Source organism: Tachysurus vachellii, chromosome 3, assembly GCF_030014155.1.
Source record: "Tachysurus vachellii isolate PV-2020 chromosome 3, HZAU_Pvac_v1, whole genome shotgun sequence".
Lineage (NCBI taxonomy): Eukaryota > Metazoa > Chordata > Actinopteri > Siluriformes > Bagridae > Tachysurus > Tachysurus vachellii.
This window is the reverse complement of record NC_083462.1, coordinates 32001520-32018074: the sequence shown is the minus strand read 5'-3', so window position 1 is coordinate 32018074 and position 16555 is coordinate 32001520. Positions and strand designations below refer to the sequence as shown.

Sequence of the window (16555 nt, the reverse complement as noted above, 5' to 3'; positions counted from 1 at the left end):
TGAATTGTTTATCTAACAGCAGGTAACAGGATTGCGTTTCGCTGTATTGCGTCTCAAGGTGGTGTAATGGCCTGACATCTCCAGGGTCCTTGGCTCAGTCCTCAGATTCTGTGTAGGGTTTCCTTCCTACTCCCAAATGAATAGAAAAGCACAAGAGTACTAGCAGTGCATCTCTTAATAATTTACTATGTAAATGTGGTGGCCAAAAAACTGGCAAGTAATAGTAAACAATAGGGAAAGAAGGCTCACGATAAAGACTGAAATACTTAATCTGGTAACAACAGCCATACCACACGTCAGAAAGAGATTAAACTTTTTTCATCTAATATGAACAGTAACTGAAGCTGTTGACTCACATTTGCATGATGTTATGAACTGTGCTGCTGTCCCATTTGGTGATTAGACTGATCACCACATGAGAAGATTGCAAATGTTGAGATTTTAAGATGGGCCATAAAGGTAGAAAGTGAAGAACAAACGTTGAATAGTGGAAGAAAGGTAGGGTGTTTGAAAGTTTAGCATTCTGGGTTCAAGGCTTAGCCAGAGTTGGTGCAGATAAATTCACAACAGGATGTGTCTAAAAACAAAAAGACTGCCAGAGCTCTTATCTCTCAAGGAGTTTATTTAGACTTGTATTTAAAGGAGTGCTGGTGCTTGGAAAGGTGATTTCATGTAATATGTCGTTAGGCTTTTGTGCTGTGTGTAAACGTATTTCCATGCCATTTATTGATCCAGTAAAAATGCCCAGCCAGAAGTAAACAATAGCTGCTCAGAACATCACCAGTTTTCATTATTTCCACAATGTGCCAACAAGAAGTGCAGTTCAGCTGAATTACTCATGATGAGTTTTAGGTGTGCATGCAGCAAACAGCACCGCAAAGTAGTAGTGGCCAGAATTATATTAACTAGGAAGTCTTTAGACTAATCACCTCAGGGGATTTCCCCTCTAACTAAATTTGATTAGGCCATGGTTTATAATTACTATTCCTTCTACAAAACACCAAATTCTGACTGCTTGTTAGTATAAGGTACCTGACTCGTCAAAAACCAGGCCAGTTGTAGCACACTATGGCAAATAATTTTAAGCTTTTCTGCTGTTTGGTTTACTTCAACTGACAGAATGTTCTAGAGTCTGAGGCTGGAAAGTAAAGTAAAAGAAGAATCATAGGATTTCTTAGAAAGGATATGCAGTCTGCACCCTTTGGGGAGTACAATGATCCCAGTGGATGGAATGGACTTGCTGTGTCCGCATACTACCTCAATGACTGCCATGGAAATGATGCACCTGAAAAAAGAGCATACAGACTTGGTCACCCTCCTAACTTGCCAGAATGTCCTGGATTCTGAGGCCTGAAAGTACTTGTTAGAAGAGCATCACTGGATTCAAAGAACGGAGACTCAGCCTGATCCATTTGGCAAGTATGGTGATGCTGATGGATGAAACAGATTCTGTGTGTCTGCACACTTCCTTACTGACTGCCTCTATGAGTACCAGCGGCAGAAGGAAGCCATTAGAAGGCTCCAACAGGGATCTTTAGAACTGGCATTCTGCTCAGACCACACCCGGAAGATGGCAAGGACCTTCTGGCATGACCTATGTCATGAACAAAAAGTGGATATTATGGGTGATGGTACAGTCCGAGACGGAAAAGTCATTGGAGCCCATCTTTTACGGGTTAGCACACCAGTACAGGATGGCTGGAATTGAGAAGGCACAGTACCAGTGGGTAGAAAGGTGAGATGTGTCACAATTGATAACTAGATAAAAATACAAATATGACGAGGCTACATCATCTTGACTTATATATGGTTGTGTTTTCAGGGATTGCTGTGTAGCATATATAGTGCCAGACCATGAAGAAATGGAACACCTGAACTGGGATGCTTGGCAGCTTGGCAATGGCTTTATTGCTAAGGCAACATCGGCTGATCTGTGAAACGCATGTGCATCAATTGTATGAGACGTTTCCTCTGTAAGTGTTCCTCAGAGCATCATGCTTGTAGGGCTCCTGCGCCAAGTTCTTGTTTGCCTCTTTCTGATAGGTGAGGCATTGTGGACATCAAACAACTGATATGTTGATAACCATTCATCCATCAAGATCATGTAATTAGTCACCTTTGCACCTGTGCTATGTCTATGTTGATTGACTAAGCATCATTAGTGTTAAGTTAAATTGTCTGTTGTGTTTCAGGGATTGCTGTGCAGCATTTGGAGTGCCAGCTATTAATGCAAAGAAGGACCTGAACTGGGATACTGGCATTGCTGAAGTTAGTTTCTGGTGACCTACAAAACTCCTGTGCATCAAAATGCTGCTGCAACCATCATCTAACCATGAAGCTGGACCTGTTCCACTGTATAAGGCTCTTCCTCTGTGAGTATATTTCAGAGCATCACATCCTGAACAGCTCTGTATGCCAAACTGTAAGATGTATTCACTAAAAACTTCCATTGTTTGAGACATTACCACCTTTCAGACAAATCAATCACTGCCTTATGTAGTTTTGTGTCTTTTGAAAAGACAGGACCCTAGTGCTACAAAATGTTTCATTTCACTGTGTACTGCATCCATTTTATATATATATATATAATGTGTGTGTGTATGTGTTGTCTATAATGCGACTTAAAAACATTCTTAAATTTTGACATTCATAAAACATTACACATAAATACAGCCATGAAATACATTTAAAAAAGAACTACAAAAAGAGTCATGTTCAATCATAGTTTAGTGTTTAAATCACCCAATACTTCATTAGAGAGAAAAGCTGTTGGGGTAAAGTTTGCTAACAAACAAACTCCATGTTGATGCTGGCATGCTCCAGAAAACCTTATCTGACATCACCGTTAACGATGATAAAACACATACTAGTATAACAAAAGGTAAATTACCTTGGAGCAATAAATGGCGGCTTCAAAAAAGAAGCCAGGAACAGCGCCATCGGTGCCCCAGTAGATATAACTATATCACAGGCGCCGATATACACGCATTGGTCGTGTAAAGTTGGACCGAAGTTCGATTCCAACTCTTGCACACAAACTTGTGAACTATAAGCACTAATACAGACATGTAACACATTTCTGAATAATATAAGAAAAAAAAAAGAAACTCGGCCAAGAAGTGGTAGGCCACGTAAAATCACAGATTGTGGTCAGTGCGTGCTGAAGCACACAGTGTTTAGACTCTGAATCAGTGGAGAAAACATTACTTGCATTGTGCCAATTATGGTGTGGGGTTGTTTTTCTGGGGTTGGCCCCTTAGTTCCAGTGAAAGGAACTCTTAATGCTTTTGCATACCAAGACATTTTGGACAATTTCATGCTCCCAACTTTTTGGGAATAGTTTGGGGATGTCCCCTTCCTGTTCCAACATGACTGCGAACCAGTGCACAAAACAAGGTCCATAATGGTGACATGGATGAGTGAGTTTGGTGTAGAGGAACGTGACCTCAACCTGACCTCAAACCCGATAGAACACCTTTGGGAAGAATTGGAGTTAAGACTGCGAGCCAGGATTTCTCATCCAACATCAGTGCCTGACCTCACAAATACACATCTAGAGGAATGGTAAAAAATAATTCCCATAAACACACTCCTAAATCTTGTGGAAAGGTTTCCCACAAGAGTTGAAGCTGTTAGCTGAAAAAGGGTGGGCCAACTCCATATTAAACCCTACGGATAAAAATGGTATGTCATTAAAGTTCATGTGCATGTAAAGGCAGATGTTCCAAAACAGTTTGCAGTATAGAGTATATCTACTATGTATACTATGAATTCAAAGTAGTGGAAGAATATTTACAACAGAACTTTTTTTTTTCTGCCACCTACCTCTGTCTATCTATTTCAGGCTGACTTCTCTTTTTTTTCCATCCCCTGATGTTGGTAAATGGAAAGGACTTTAGAAGGACAGTAAATATATTTCCCAGTAAATCCAAGGAAGTCTGTATGTACTGTAGGTGTGGACTGTTTGGGGCTTGCTATAGTTCCATCTTACAAAACCTACACAGGTGTCCAACATGGTGAGCTTCAGGCTTCTTGAGCTTTTACTGTCTTTTCTTCTCCACGCGTTTCTTTGTGAATGCAAGTTCTCTCTGAAATAACTTTCCATAAAGTCTTGAAATGCCATTCAGTGGTTTGTTAGTCCTTCACCAGTCTAAATTTTAAAGACCTTTTGTAGAAGAGTAGAAAATTCTAACAAGGCCAGATTTTGGCTTCTTCTTCTGCTCTGGCTGTTGCTTCTGCTGCTGCTGCTGCTGCTCCTGCTCCTGCTGTTGTTGCCGCCTCTCCATGATGCCCTCAACAATATTCTCTAAGCTCTCAGGAGTCAAGGGTGTAGTTTGAGCAGGGGCTGGTGGATGTATAACTGCACGGTGCATAGTTACCACTGCCACATTGGTAGTTTCTCTCCCCTCGGTCAATGAGTGCCAGAGTTGCTGTCGTTCATGCAGTTTTTCTGGACTTGTATTTAATGAAGTACTGGTGTTCAGCAGTTTGGCCAAGTGCTTGACATACTGTGCTATGTGCAGTCTTGTGGTTGGATAAAGCATGCTGTTGGGATCAGTACAGGAGCTGTGGACCATTGCTGCATACTCCTGATCCACCAGCTTTAGCAAGTCCTCCTTCCGATGATGCTTATTTAACAAGTTGTCAATGGCCTCCATCATTGGCGCTGTCAATAAGACCCCCGTGGCCTCTTCCTGCTGAATGTTCTTTATTAGGTAGATAGTGTAACCCATGTCATTTTCAAGAAGCCACTGGAAAGATTTCCCCTTGTACTTTCCAAACTGCAGGATGCATTCACCAAGAACTTATTTTTTGTCAGAGGTGTCGCCTCCTCTTTGACGGATCACAGCAAGAGCGCTTTGCCTGACGAGCTCCTTCTTCTTTGGTGCTGACTTGTCCTGAAGAGCTGGGATATCTTCGATCACCCTGGCCTCCTCAGTCGGCTCCTAAAGGAGAGATCCGAGTGGTCCCTTACGGAACGCGACCTTAATGCACCCTGGGAAAAACAGATTTTTTGTGCAGGGTGACCTGTAATACAGAAAGAGTAGTAAATGTTAGATGTTAGCATGTCTGTTTAAAACAAAACCTTACAATAATCTCTATAAAGCTTTATACACTGTTTGTTTATGATCCCTAGCCACCCTGGCCCAAACTTAACAATCTGTTCCCAGACAAGTCCTTCACACCTAGTGGTTTATCACCTAGGAGTGACTTTGACTGTAAATAAAAAGTACCTTGGTCTCTTTATAAAAAGACAGTACTGCATTAATAGAACTGTCAGTCGTCACATCATCCGTATGTTACACACACTACTGCTGCTGTATAATGTACAAAAAGCATAATATTACACAATACTGTTATTTGCACTAACATGCACTCTTACACTTTATGTACATAACTGATCAGTCATATATTCTGTATTGATATTTAATACCTGTACTGTCTATATTGTATCACATCGTCTGTATTGTCTATATTGTATCTCATCGTCTGTATTGTATTGTATAATCTGTGTTGTCTTGTCTTGTATAGTCCGTATTGTATTGTCAAGACAGACAAGTCCTTCACGCCTAGTGGTTTATCACCTAGGAGTGACTGACTGATTAGAGTATGGAAAAAGGCAATGGGCCATAGGAACCATCACAGACAAAGAGTTTCACACACTCATTAACATAGAGAGTGTAACTAACATTAAAAGCATTCAATGTATTTTAGAGTTTTTGAAACACCTGTTCTGTACAGTTTGTGAATGCTACGTATTCTCACGGCGCATGCGCGGACGGCGTGAACAAGCACGGAACAGCGCCACAAGAGGGTTAGCGGCCGCAATTATACTGCAGCCGTAGTGGTTTCACACTACCATTGAAAATGAATGGGAAACGGTTTAGGGAATTTTAGCTAAACGGGAGGCCCGGGTTCGATTCCCGGCAAATGCACTAATAACTTTTTCTCCACCCAACTAACAACTTATACCAGTTTTATGTTGCACTTTTCCCCTAGTATGTTTATCACAACCTCTTATTGCCAGCTATAACCTCTGAGAGCCACAGTAATGCAAATAATCTTACTACATCATAAATATTTACACACATTTGGCCATTATTACACATGCTCACATTCTTCTTCTTCATGCAGTTATTTGATTCGATGACACTTTCTTATTGTCCTCTCAGACTCCATGCAGTTTTATCGCCTCTCACTAACACTTTACATTTCAATTTCACAATTTCAAAGCCACTAAATCCGTACAGTATAAATGTTCACAGTGTGTATTTGTGTGCAGCTTTAATTCCAAACACTGCGTACCTCGACTCATCTTTTCCTAAATTAAATTTATAATTATGAATGGCTGTACTTGGATATTATTATTATATTAATGCTCATGAGATTAAGCATGTTGATTCTATTCAGCATTAAGTCTCTTTATAGAAAGACAGTACTGCATTATCAGAACTGTCAGTCATCACATCATCCGTATGTTACACACACTACTGCTGCTGTATAATGTACAAAAAGCATAATATTACACAATACTGTTATTTGCACTAACATGCACGTTTACACTTTATGTACATAACTGACCAGTCATATATTCTGTATTCATATTTAATACTCATACTGTCTATATTGTATCTCATCGTCTGTGTTGTCTTGTATAATCTATATTGTATCTTATCGTCTGTGTTGTCTTGTATAATCTATATTGTATCTCATCGTCTGTATTGTCTTGTATAATCTGCATTGTATTGTATAATCTGTATTGTCTTGTCTACTGTATATTGTATCCCATCATCTGTATTGTCTTGTCTACTGTATATTGTATCCCATCATCTGTATTGTCTTGTCTATTACAGTGTTATTTATGTCTGTACTTTTGAGAGTCACAAACAGCTGGAACCAAATTCCTTGTGTGTGTCAACACACTTGGCCAATAAACCTGATTCTGATTCTGATCCAGCCTCCATATCAAGAGCGACATTTAAACACCAAGCACCATGGAGTGAGTCAGGCATGTTAACCTCTAATCCAGGGCATTTAGTTCTGATTTTTGGTGATGAATTATGGGGAGGGAGCCATACAGTCTCCCTGACCGGGGCTCGTTCCCCAGACTCCTGCATGGAGTCATTAGCGAAAACCAAATATGACGGTGCTAAACCTCTATGAATGTAACACAGGTCGGGTCACTAACACTTTGTAACACTGTTAAAGTTGCTAAATCGATATACTTCATTTACAAAGTGCGAAAAAAATAAATATTGTGTCTCCCCGTCGGGGAATCGAACCCCGGTCTTCCGCGTGACAGGCGGAGATACTGTCCACTATACTAACGAGGAGTGAATATCTACGGCCAAATGACGGTAAATAAAGTTAATAGTCGTAACTCAGTTACGTTTAAAATTTTAAGATTAGATGAAGAGTAAATCATTTGAATTGACGTTTAAACACCATCTAGTTAATGTAGAGGCTAGATATTGTAAAGCCGTACTAGAAATATTCCAAAAACAACATATTTTTCTTACTTGGAGTGAAATTCCCTAAACCACTACGGATGTAATATATTTCCGACCACTAACGATTTGTGGCGCTGTAGGTCATCATTTGTAATTCAGCTGAAACACGTGTTTGTTAGAACATTGTGGGAATAAAAAAAAACTGGAAATGGATTTATGATAACTTCATGTGGTGACTGGATATTTTTACTGGATCAGTAAAAGACATGAAAATACTAAACTTTTACACATAGAGAAGCAGCATGCTCCATATAACACAGCAGAGTTTTACATGGGACATGAAGCACTTGGCCAAGCACCAGAACACCAGCAGTTATTTAAATACCAGTCCAGAGAAACTCCATTACAGTCTTTTACTGCACCTCCTCCTGTGATTGTGAACCATCCTGCACCATCTATTCAACTTTGCTCCTCACTTTCCATATTCAAGGAAAAAATATCACCAGGTCTTTTTCCAGTTAGTGTGGAAGTCTGGCTAATTTAGTGTCTTCAAAAAAACATATACATACAACTATTATATTTGTGGTGTAAATTCTGTTTTCAACACACTGTTTAATCATTTATTATTATTGTTTTTTTTTTTATTGTTTTAATAACAAATGATAACAGGTAACAAAATGCAATGCCATATTATTCAAATCTTAAAATAGTAACAACATTAAGGAATGGAATGAATTTAGACAATTAATACATTTTCTCAAAAAAATTCATTTAGAATCAGAATCAGAAAGAGCTTTATTGGCAGGTATGTTTTCAAATACGAGGAATTTGTTTTAGTGACAGAAGCTCCACAGAGTAAACAGTGTAACAGAATGACATATACAACAAAATGACATATACAATATAGACAATTTGTATGTACAGATGTATAAGTGTAAAAATGTGCAATTGAAATATAAATAGTATGTGTTTTGAGTAAATAATGTAAGAATAGTGTTCTGTGTTCCGCGTATGTTAAGTGTTCATCAGATGGATTGCCTGAGGGAAGAAACTGTTCCTACGTATGGTCGTTCTGGTGCTCAGGGCCCTGTAGCGTCGACCAGATGGCAACAGTTCGAAGAGTGAATGTGCTGGATGTTAGGGGTCCAGAGTGATTGTGCTGGATGTGAGGGGTCCAGAGTGAGTGCGCTGGATGTGAGGGGTCCAGAGTGATTGTGCTGGATGTGAGGGCTCCAGAGTGAGTGTGCTGGATGTGAGGGGTCCAGAGTGATTGTGCTGGATGTGAGGGGTCCAGAGTGAGTGTGCTGGATGTGAGGGGTCCAGAGTGAGTGTGCTGGATGTGAGGGGTCCAGAGTGATTGTGCCGGATGTGAGGGGTCCAGAGTGATTGTGCTGGATGTGAGGGGTCCAGAGTGATTGTGCTGGATGTGAGGGGTCCAGAGTGAGTGTGCTGGATGTGAGGGGTCCAGAGTGAGTGTGCTGGATGTGAGGGGTCCAGAGTGAGTGTGCTGGATGTGAGGGGTCCAGAGTGAGTGTGCTGGATGTGAGGGGTCCAGAGTGAATGTGCTGGATGTGAGGGGTCCAGAGTGATTGTGCTGGATGTGAGGGGTCCAGAGTGAGTGTGCTGGATGTGAGGGGTCCAGAGTGAGTGTGCTGGATGTGAGGGGTCCAGAGTGAGTGTGCTGGATGTGAGGGGTCCAGAGTGAGTGTGCTGGATGTGAGGGGTCCAGAGTGAGTGTGCTGGATGTGAGGGGTCCAGAGTGAGTGTGCTGGATGTGAGGGGTCCAGAGTGATTGTGCTGGATGTGAGGGGTCCAGAGTGAGTGTGCTGGATGTGAGGGGTCCAGAGTGAGTGTGCTGGATGTGAGGGGTCCAGAGTGAGTGTGCTGGATGTGAGGGGTCCAGAGTGAGTGTGCTGGATGTGAGGGGTCCAGAGTGATTGTGCTGGATGTGAGGGGTCCAGAGTGATTGTGCTGGATGTGAGGGGTCCAGAGTGAGTGTGCTGAATGTGAGGGGTCCAGAGTGAGTGTGCTGGATGTGAGGGGTCCAGAGTGAGTGTCTTTGCACTTTACTGGAGAAGTACAGATCTTGGAGAGTGGGGAGAGTTGTGCCAATTATTCGCTCAGCAGTCCAGACTACCGTCTGTAGTCTTCTGAGGTCAGATTTGGTTGGTAGCTGAGCTGAACCAAACAGTCACTGAAGTGCAGTGGATGGGTTCAATGATGGCAGTGTAGAACTGTTTCAGCAGATCCTGTGGCAGGTTGAACTTCCTCAGCTGGCAAAGGAAGTACAACCTCTGCTGAGCCTTTTTCACAATGGATTCTATGTGAATGTCCCACTTCATGTCCTGGGAGATTACTTACATGTCCTGTAACAATGCTGTCCATGATGGTAAGTGGGGGGTAGAACTGGGGGGTTTCTCCTGAAGTCCATTATCATCTCCACTGTCTTGAGCATGTTCAATTTAGAATAGAGGAATTAAAATAACAGCCTTGTAAAAGGTTTCAAAATAAGTTTTCATTCCCAGCTTTAAATGAAAAATGTTTGTTTTCTTATAATGTATTGTTTATTTCACAACTGCTAAATGATAAAGGTTATTTATTTACATATTCTGAGTTTCTTAAAATAATTAATATCTCAGTTTCTCCATGAGAATATAACATTGTATTTGATGCAATTCCTGCAGGGTTTTTTCCTGGGATTATTGCAGAGTAATATGGAATCTGATAAGAAACTAACATTTCAAAAATGAAATAATTTTGAATGGTATTAATGTTAAAGACAATACATTTTTTAGGGAGTTACTTCTTTGAGAATATTAACTGGAAACTGGTTTGGACTTAATAATAATAATAATAATAATAATAATAATAATAATAATAATAATAATAATAATAATAATAAATAGTGCATTAACAATAAAATAAGTGAAGTATGTTTTACAATTATACACCTAATTTATCCAACAAACCAAATTCTACAAAAATTATGTAAAATGATAACAGGTAACAAAATGCAATGCCATATTATTCAAATCTTAAAATAGTAACAACATTAAGGAATGGAATGAATTTAGACAATTAATACATTTTCTCCAAAAAATTCATTTAGAATCAGAATCAGAAAGAGCTTTATTGGCAGGTATGTTTTCAAATACGAGGAATTTGTTTTAGTGACAGAAGCTCCACAGAGTAAACAGTGTAACAGAATGACATATACAACAAAATGACATATACAATATAGACAATTTGTATGTACAGATGTATAAGTGTAAAAATGTGCAATTGAAATATAAATAGTATGTGTTTTGAGTAAATAATGTAAGAATAGTGTTCTGTGTTCCGCGTATGTTAAGTGTTCATCAGATGGATTGCCTGAGGGAAGAAACTGTTCCTACGTATGGTCGTTCTGGTGCTCAGGGCCCTGTAGCGTCGACCAGATGGCAACAGTTCGAAGAGTGAATGTGCTGGATGTTAGGGGTCCAGAGTGATTGTGCTGGATGTGAGGGGTCCAGAGTGAGTGCGCTGGATGTGAGGGGTCCAGAGTGATTGTGCTGGATGTGAGGGCTCCAGAGTGAGTGTGCTGGATGTGAGGGGTCCAGAGTGATTGTGCTGGATGTGAGGGGTCCAGAGTGAGTGTGCTGGATGTGAGGGGTCCAGAGTGAGTGTGCTGGATGTGAGGGGTCCAGAGTGATTGTGCCGGATGTGAGGGGTCCAGAGTGATTGTGCTGGATGTGAGGGGTCCAGAGTGAGTGTGCTGGATGTGAGGGGTCCAGAGTGAGTGTGCTGGAGGTGAGGGGTCCAGAGTGAGTGTGCTGGATGTGAGGGGTCCAGAGTGATTGTGCCGGATGTGAGGGGTCCAGAGTGAATGTGCCGGATGTGAGGGGTCCAGAGTGATTGTGCCGGATGTGAGGGGTCCAGAGTGAATGTGCCGGATGTGAGGGGTCCAGAGTGAATGTGCCGGATGTGAGGGGTCCAGAGTGAATGTGCTGGATGTGAGGGGTCCAGAGTGAGTGTGCTGGATGTGAGGGGTCCAGAGTGAGTGTGCTGGATGTGAGGGGTCCAGAGTGATTGTGCTGGATGTGAGGGGTCCAGAGTGAGTGTGCTGGATGTGAGGGGTCCAGAGTGAGTGTGCTGGATGTGAGGGGTCCAGAGTGATTGTGCCGGATGTGAGGGGTCCAGAGTGATTGTGCTGGATGTGAGGGGTCCAGAGTGATTGTGCCGGATGTGAGGGGTCCAGAGTGATTGTGCTGGATGTGAGGGGTCCAGAGTGAGTGTGCTGGATGTGAGGGGTCCAGAGTGAGTGTGCTGGAGGTGAGGGGTCCAGAGTGAGTGTGCTGGATGTGAGGGGTCCAGAGTGATTGTGCCGGATGTGAGGGGTCCAGAGTGAATGTGCCGGATGTGAGGGGTCCAGAGTGATTGTGCCGGATGTGAGGGGTCCAGAGTGAATGTGCCGGATGTGAGGGGTCCAGAGTGAATGTGCCGGATGTGAGGGGTCCAGAGTGAATGTGCTGGATGTGAGGGGTCCAGAGTGAGTGTGCTGGATGTGAGGGGTCCAGAGTGAGTGTGCTGGATGTGAGGGGTCCAGAGTGATTGTGCTGGATGTGAGGGGTCCAGAGTGATTGTGCTGGATGTGAGGGGTCCAGAGTGATTGTGCTGGATGTGAGGGGTCCAGAGTGATTGTGCTGGATGTGAGGGGTCCAGAGTGAGTGTGCTGGATGTGAGGGGTCCAGAGTGAGTGTGCTGGATGTGAGGGGTCCAGAGTGATTGTGCTGGATGTGAGGGGTCCAGAGTGAGTGTGCTGGATGTGAGGGGTCCAGAGTGATTGTGCTGGATGTGAGGGGTCCAGAGTGAGTGTGCTGGATGTGAGGGGTCCAGAGTGAGTGTGCTGGATGTGAGGGGTCCAGAGTGATTGTCTTTGCACTTTACTGGAGAAGTACAGATCTTGGAGAGTGGGGAGAGTTGTGCCAATGGTTCGCTCAGCAGTCCGGACTACCGTCTGTAGTCTTCTGAGGTCAGATTTGGTTGGTAGCTGAGCTGAACCAAACAGTCACTGAAGTGCAGTGGATGGGTTCAATGATGGCAGTGTAGAACTGTTCAGCAGATCCTGTGGCAGGTTGAACTTCCTCAGCTGGCAAAGTCTATGTGAATGTCCCACTTCATGTCCTGGGAGATTGTGGTTCCCAGAAATCTGAATGACTCCAATGCTGTAACAATGCTGTCCATGATGGTAAGTGGGGGGTAGAACTGGGGGGTTTCTCCTGAAGTCCATTATCATCTCCACTGTCCTGAGCATGTTCAATTTAGAATAGAGGAATTAAAATAACAGCCTTGTAAAAGGTTTCAAAATAAGTTTTCATTCCCAGCTTTAAATGAAAAATGTTTGTTTTCTTATAATGTATTGTTTATTTCACAACTGCTAAATGATAAAGGTTATTTATTTACATATTCTGAGTTTCTTAAAATAATTAATATCTCAGTTTCTCCATGAGAATATAACATTGTATTTGATGCAATTCCTGCAGGGTTTTTTCCTGGGATTATTGCACAGTAATATGGAATCTGATAAGAAACTAACATTTCAAAAATGAAATAATTTTGAATGGTATTAATGTTAAAGACAATACATTTTTTAGGGAGGTACTTCTTTGAGAATATTAACTGGAAACTGGTTTGGACTTAATAATAATAATAATAATAATAATAATAATAATAATAATAATAATAATAATAATAATAAATAACTTCACAATAAAATAAGTGAAGTATTTTTTTTTTAAACATAATTAATTGTATTGCTCAAAACTCATTCTTTATATTTATTTATTTATTTATTTATTTTACTTTCCTTTATGTTATGTTACTGTTTTAAGGTTTAAATAATACGGTATTGCATTTTGTTACCTGTTATCAATTGTTATTAAAACAATAAAAAAAAATATATATGTAAACAAATACGTGACCTGGAAGCAGTCTATTAAAGCTAACAGTTATTAAAGGTAGGGTCTCCGATTTTTGAGAAACGCTTCAGAAAACTGAGTCGGGCCGAAAAATAAACAAAAAACAAAACAAACGTGTAGCCAATGAGCAGAAAGAGGCGGGTCTTGTCAATATGGGCGGAGAGAGTGTTCAGAGCGCATGTGTGAAGGGGAAGGGGATCATGTTTCAAAAACAATGGAGATTTCTGAGAACTTAAGAAAAAGAGTTAGTGTTGTTCATCAGGCTACAAAATCCTCTGTTAAGAGTTTGGGCTCATTGTCATATAGATTCTGTACAAATGGAGGAAATTTAAGACCATTGGTACGTTCCCAGATGTGGGCAAGCAACAAAGATCACTCCAAAAGCAAGACATGTAATAGACTGTTGGGTCAGAAAGAAATACAGGTAACTTCTAAGCAAAAGATCTCTCTTACTTTGGCTTATCTTAATGTTCATGAGTCTGCCATCAGGTGAAGAGTCACAAGGAGAAATCCACTACTCTCCAAAAAAAAGAACATTGCTACCCATGAACTTTGCTAAAGATCATGTGGACAAGCCAGAGGACTATTGTAAAAAATAATTTGTGGAGGAATGAAATAAAAATCAATCTTTTTGATTGAAAATGAGAAGCATTCTTTTTGAAGAAAGGAAAATACTGAATTCCAGCATAAGAACTGGTGGTGGTAGTGTCACGCTTTGGGTCTGTTTTGTAGGACAGTTTGCCATCATTGATGGAACAATGAATTTAGAATTATGCCAGTGATCTCTAAAGGAAAATGGCAAGAAATCTGTCCATGAACTGAATCTGAAGAAAAAAATGGGTCATGCACCAAGACAACGAGCACAAGCACCCAAGTCTGTCTACCAAAGAATGATTAAAGAGGAACAAAGATAATGTTTTAGAATAGCCAAGTCAATGTCCTGACTTTAATCCAAAAGAAACATTGTGGAAGGACCTGAAGCGAGCAGTTCATGTGAGGACACCCACTAAAATCTGAGCGTTTAAGCTCGTGTACTGAGGAACGGAATAAAATTCTTCTAAGCTGTTGTGCAGAACTGATCAAAAGTTACCGGACACTTTCCTTAGACTTATTGCTGCACAAGGGCTCACAACAGATACTTAAAACAAAGGTTCACCTACTTTTGCAAGTCATAGATATGTAATGCTGGATCATTCATTCATTCATTCATTTTCTACCGCTTATCCGAACTACCTCGGGTCACAGGGAGCCTGTGCCTATCTCAGGTGTCATCGGGCATCAAGGCAGGATACACCTTGGACGGAGTGCCAACCCATCACAGGGCACACACACACACACACACACACACTCATTCACTCACGCAATCACACACTACGGACAATTTTCCAGAGATGCCAATCAACCTACCATGCATGTCTTTGGACCGGGGGAGGAAACCGGAGTACCCGGAGGAAACCCCCGAGGCACGGGGAGAACATGCAAACTCCACACACACAAGGCGGGAATCGAACCCCAACCCTGGAGGTGTGAGACCAACATGCTAACCACTAAGCCACCGTGCCCCCCCATGCTGGATCATTTTTTCTCAATAATTAAATATATAGTAGTATAATGTTGTCGGCTCATTTATTTGATTGTGTTCACTAAGGATTTGTTTGAAAATCTGATGATGTTTTTGAAACCAGAACATATTTATGTAGAAATGTAGGAATTTCTTAAGGGTTCACAAACTTTCAAGCGACACTGTATGTGGCATATCTTTACAAACTATCTACGCAAAATCCCCAAATTAAAGTGAAATAGGGAATAATGCCAGATTTCAATGAACACATTAGCTTTTTGGAGATTTTTTACTTTAAATAATAACATATTTTAAATATTTGAAATCATTTATGCATGAAAGTATAACACATTATATTATGCATAACGTTGCATTATTATATATTATGCATAACGATGACTTAAAATGGAACTTAAATAATAGATTCAATACTTTAATAAACATTAATTTCAACTGTACATAACATGTTGAATGGTGATTAAAACATGCACGCAGACACACACCCCTTTAATATGATTATTTTATAAATAAAGTGGAAATTTTGTCTTTATGAGACTTCTGCACCGTTCAACATAGTCCCTGTATTAGAAGTTTGGCTCCTTGATCCCTTGATAAAATGAGCTAACAGCTTTGTTTGGTAAATTCACACACACACACACACACACACACACACACATAAACCATCCTAATTCTAAACTAATTACTCACACTGTATTGTTAGGAGTGGTGAGTTTACACCTTGACTTACGTTCGGCCGGTGCAACTGGCTGCATATTCTGACACGGATGCATATACAGATTAATGGTCTAGCCATATAAACACGACATGTAGCTAAAGTATGTTGAAACCTGGTGATGACCCCTATACATGTTTTGCAGAGGTTTGGGGGTGCACTCAGTGTTCATGGAGCTGCCATTGACACGACCCTTCAATTAGCCCTCACCCCCCTGCTACACTTTATCCAAATCAATTTAACACCAATTTAAGACTGAAAATAATTTGGGGGTTAAAAAAAATTTGGTGCTCACTGCGACAAAATGACACGTTCGAACACGACCTTTAACTGTTCATGCACAAAAGAGAAAGAGGCCCATGTACAGGTGGAGAAAACAACAGCTCAAAGGAGAGCAGGCTGAAGCTGTCAAAATCAATCAAGGTTTTAAAAAGAAAGTTTCTTAACTGTACTTAAAGTTTAGTTGTGCAAAAAGGTGTTATCTTTTCTACCCTTTGTTACTGGACCCGTTTAGAAAATCAAGACAGTGATGACAATAGCTGACAAGCCTGCATAGATCAAGATTATTTTCTTTAGCTGTTTGCTATGAGCACTGTACCAGTACCTGCAGAACCTGTGCTCACTGGATGATTTTTGACTTCTGTGCCATTCTGTGTCCTTGGGGATTAGTGATCATTCGGCTACAAGAGCATTAGTGAGATCAGACACTGATGTTGGAGTGTGTGTGTGGGGATTAGTGATCATTCGGCTACAAGAGCATTAGTGAAGTCAGACACTGATGATGTAAGAGTGAGGAGGTCTGGGGTTCAGTCGGTGTTCCAGTTCATCCCAAAGGTGTTCAGTGGGGTTGAGT

The 16555-nt window shown here is 41.1% G+C and overlaps 1 long non-coding RNA gene and 1 other non-coding gene across 2 annotated transcripts; one reads left to right on the top strand and one right to left on the bottom strand.

The window, feature by feature from the left end:
* The first annotated feature begins 1582 nt into the window (after nucleotides 1–1582).
* Nucleotides 1583–2332, top strand: LOC132842373 (uncharacterized). Its single transcript, XR_009648022.1, has 3 exons — nucleotides 1583–1735; nucleotides 1823–1973; nucleotides 2193–2332. It is a non-coding gene; the product is annotated as an uncharacterized LOC132842373 (long non-coding RNA).
* A 4930-nt stretch (nucleotides 2333–7262) lies between these two features.
* Nucleotides 7263–7334, bottom strand: trnad-guc (transfer RNA aspartic acid (anticodon GUC)). Its single transcript has one exon. It is a non-coding gene; the product is annotated as a tRNA-Asp (tRNA).
* Between the last annotated feature and the right edge of the window lie 9221 nt (nucleotides 7335–16555).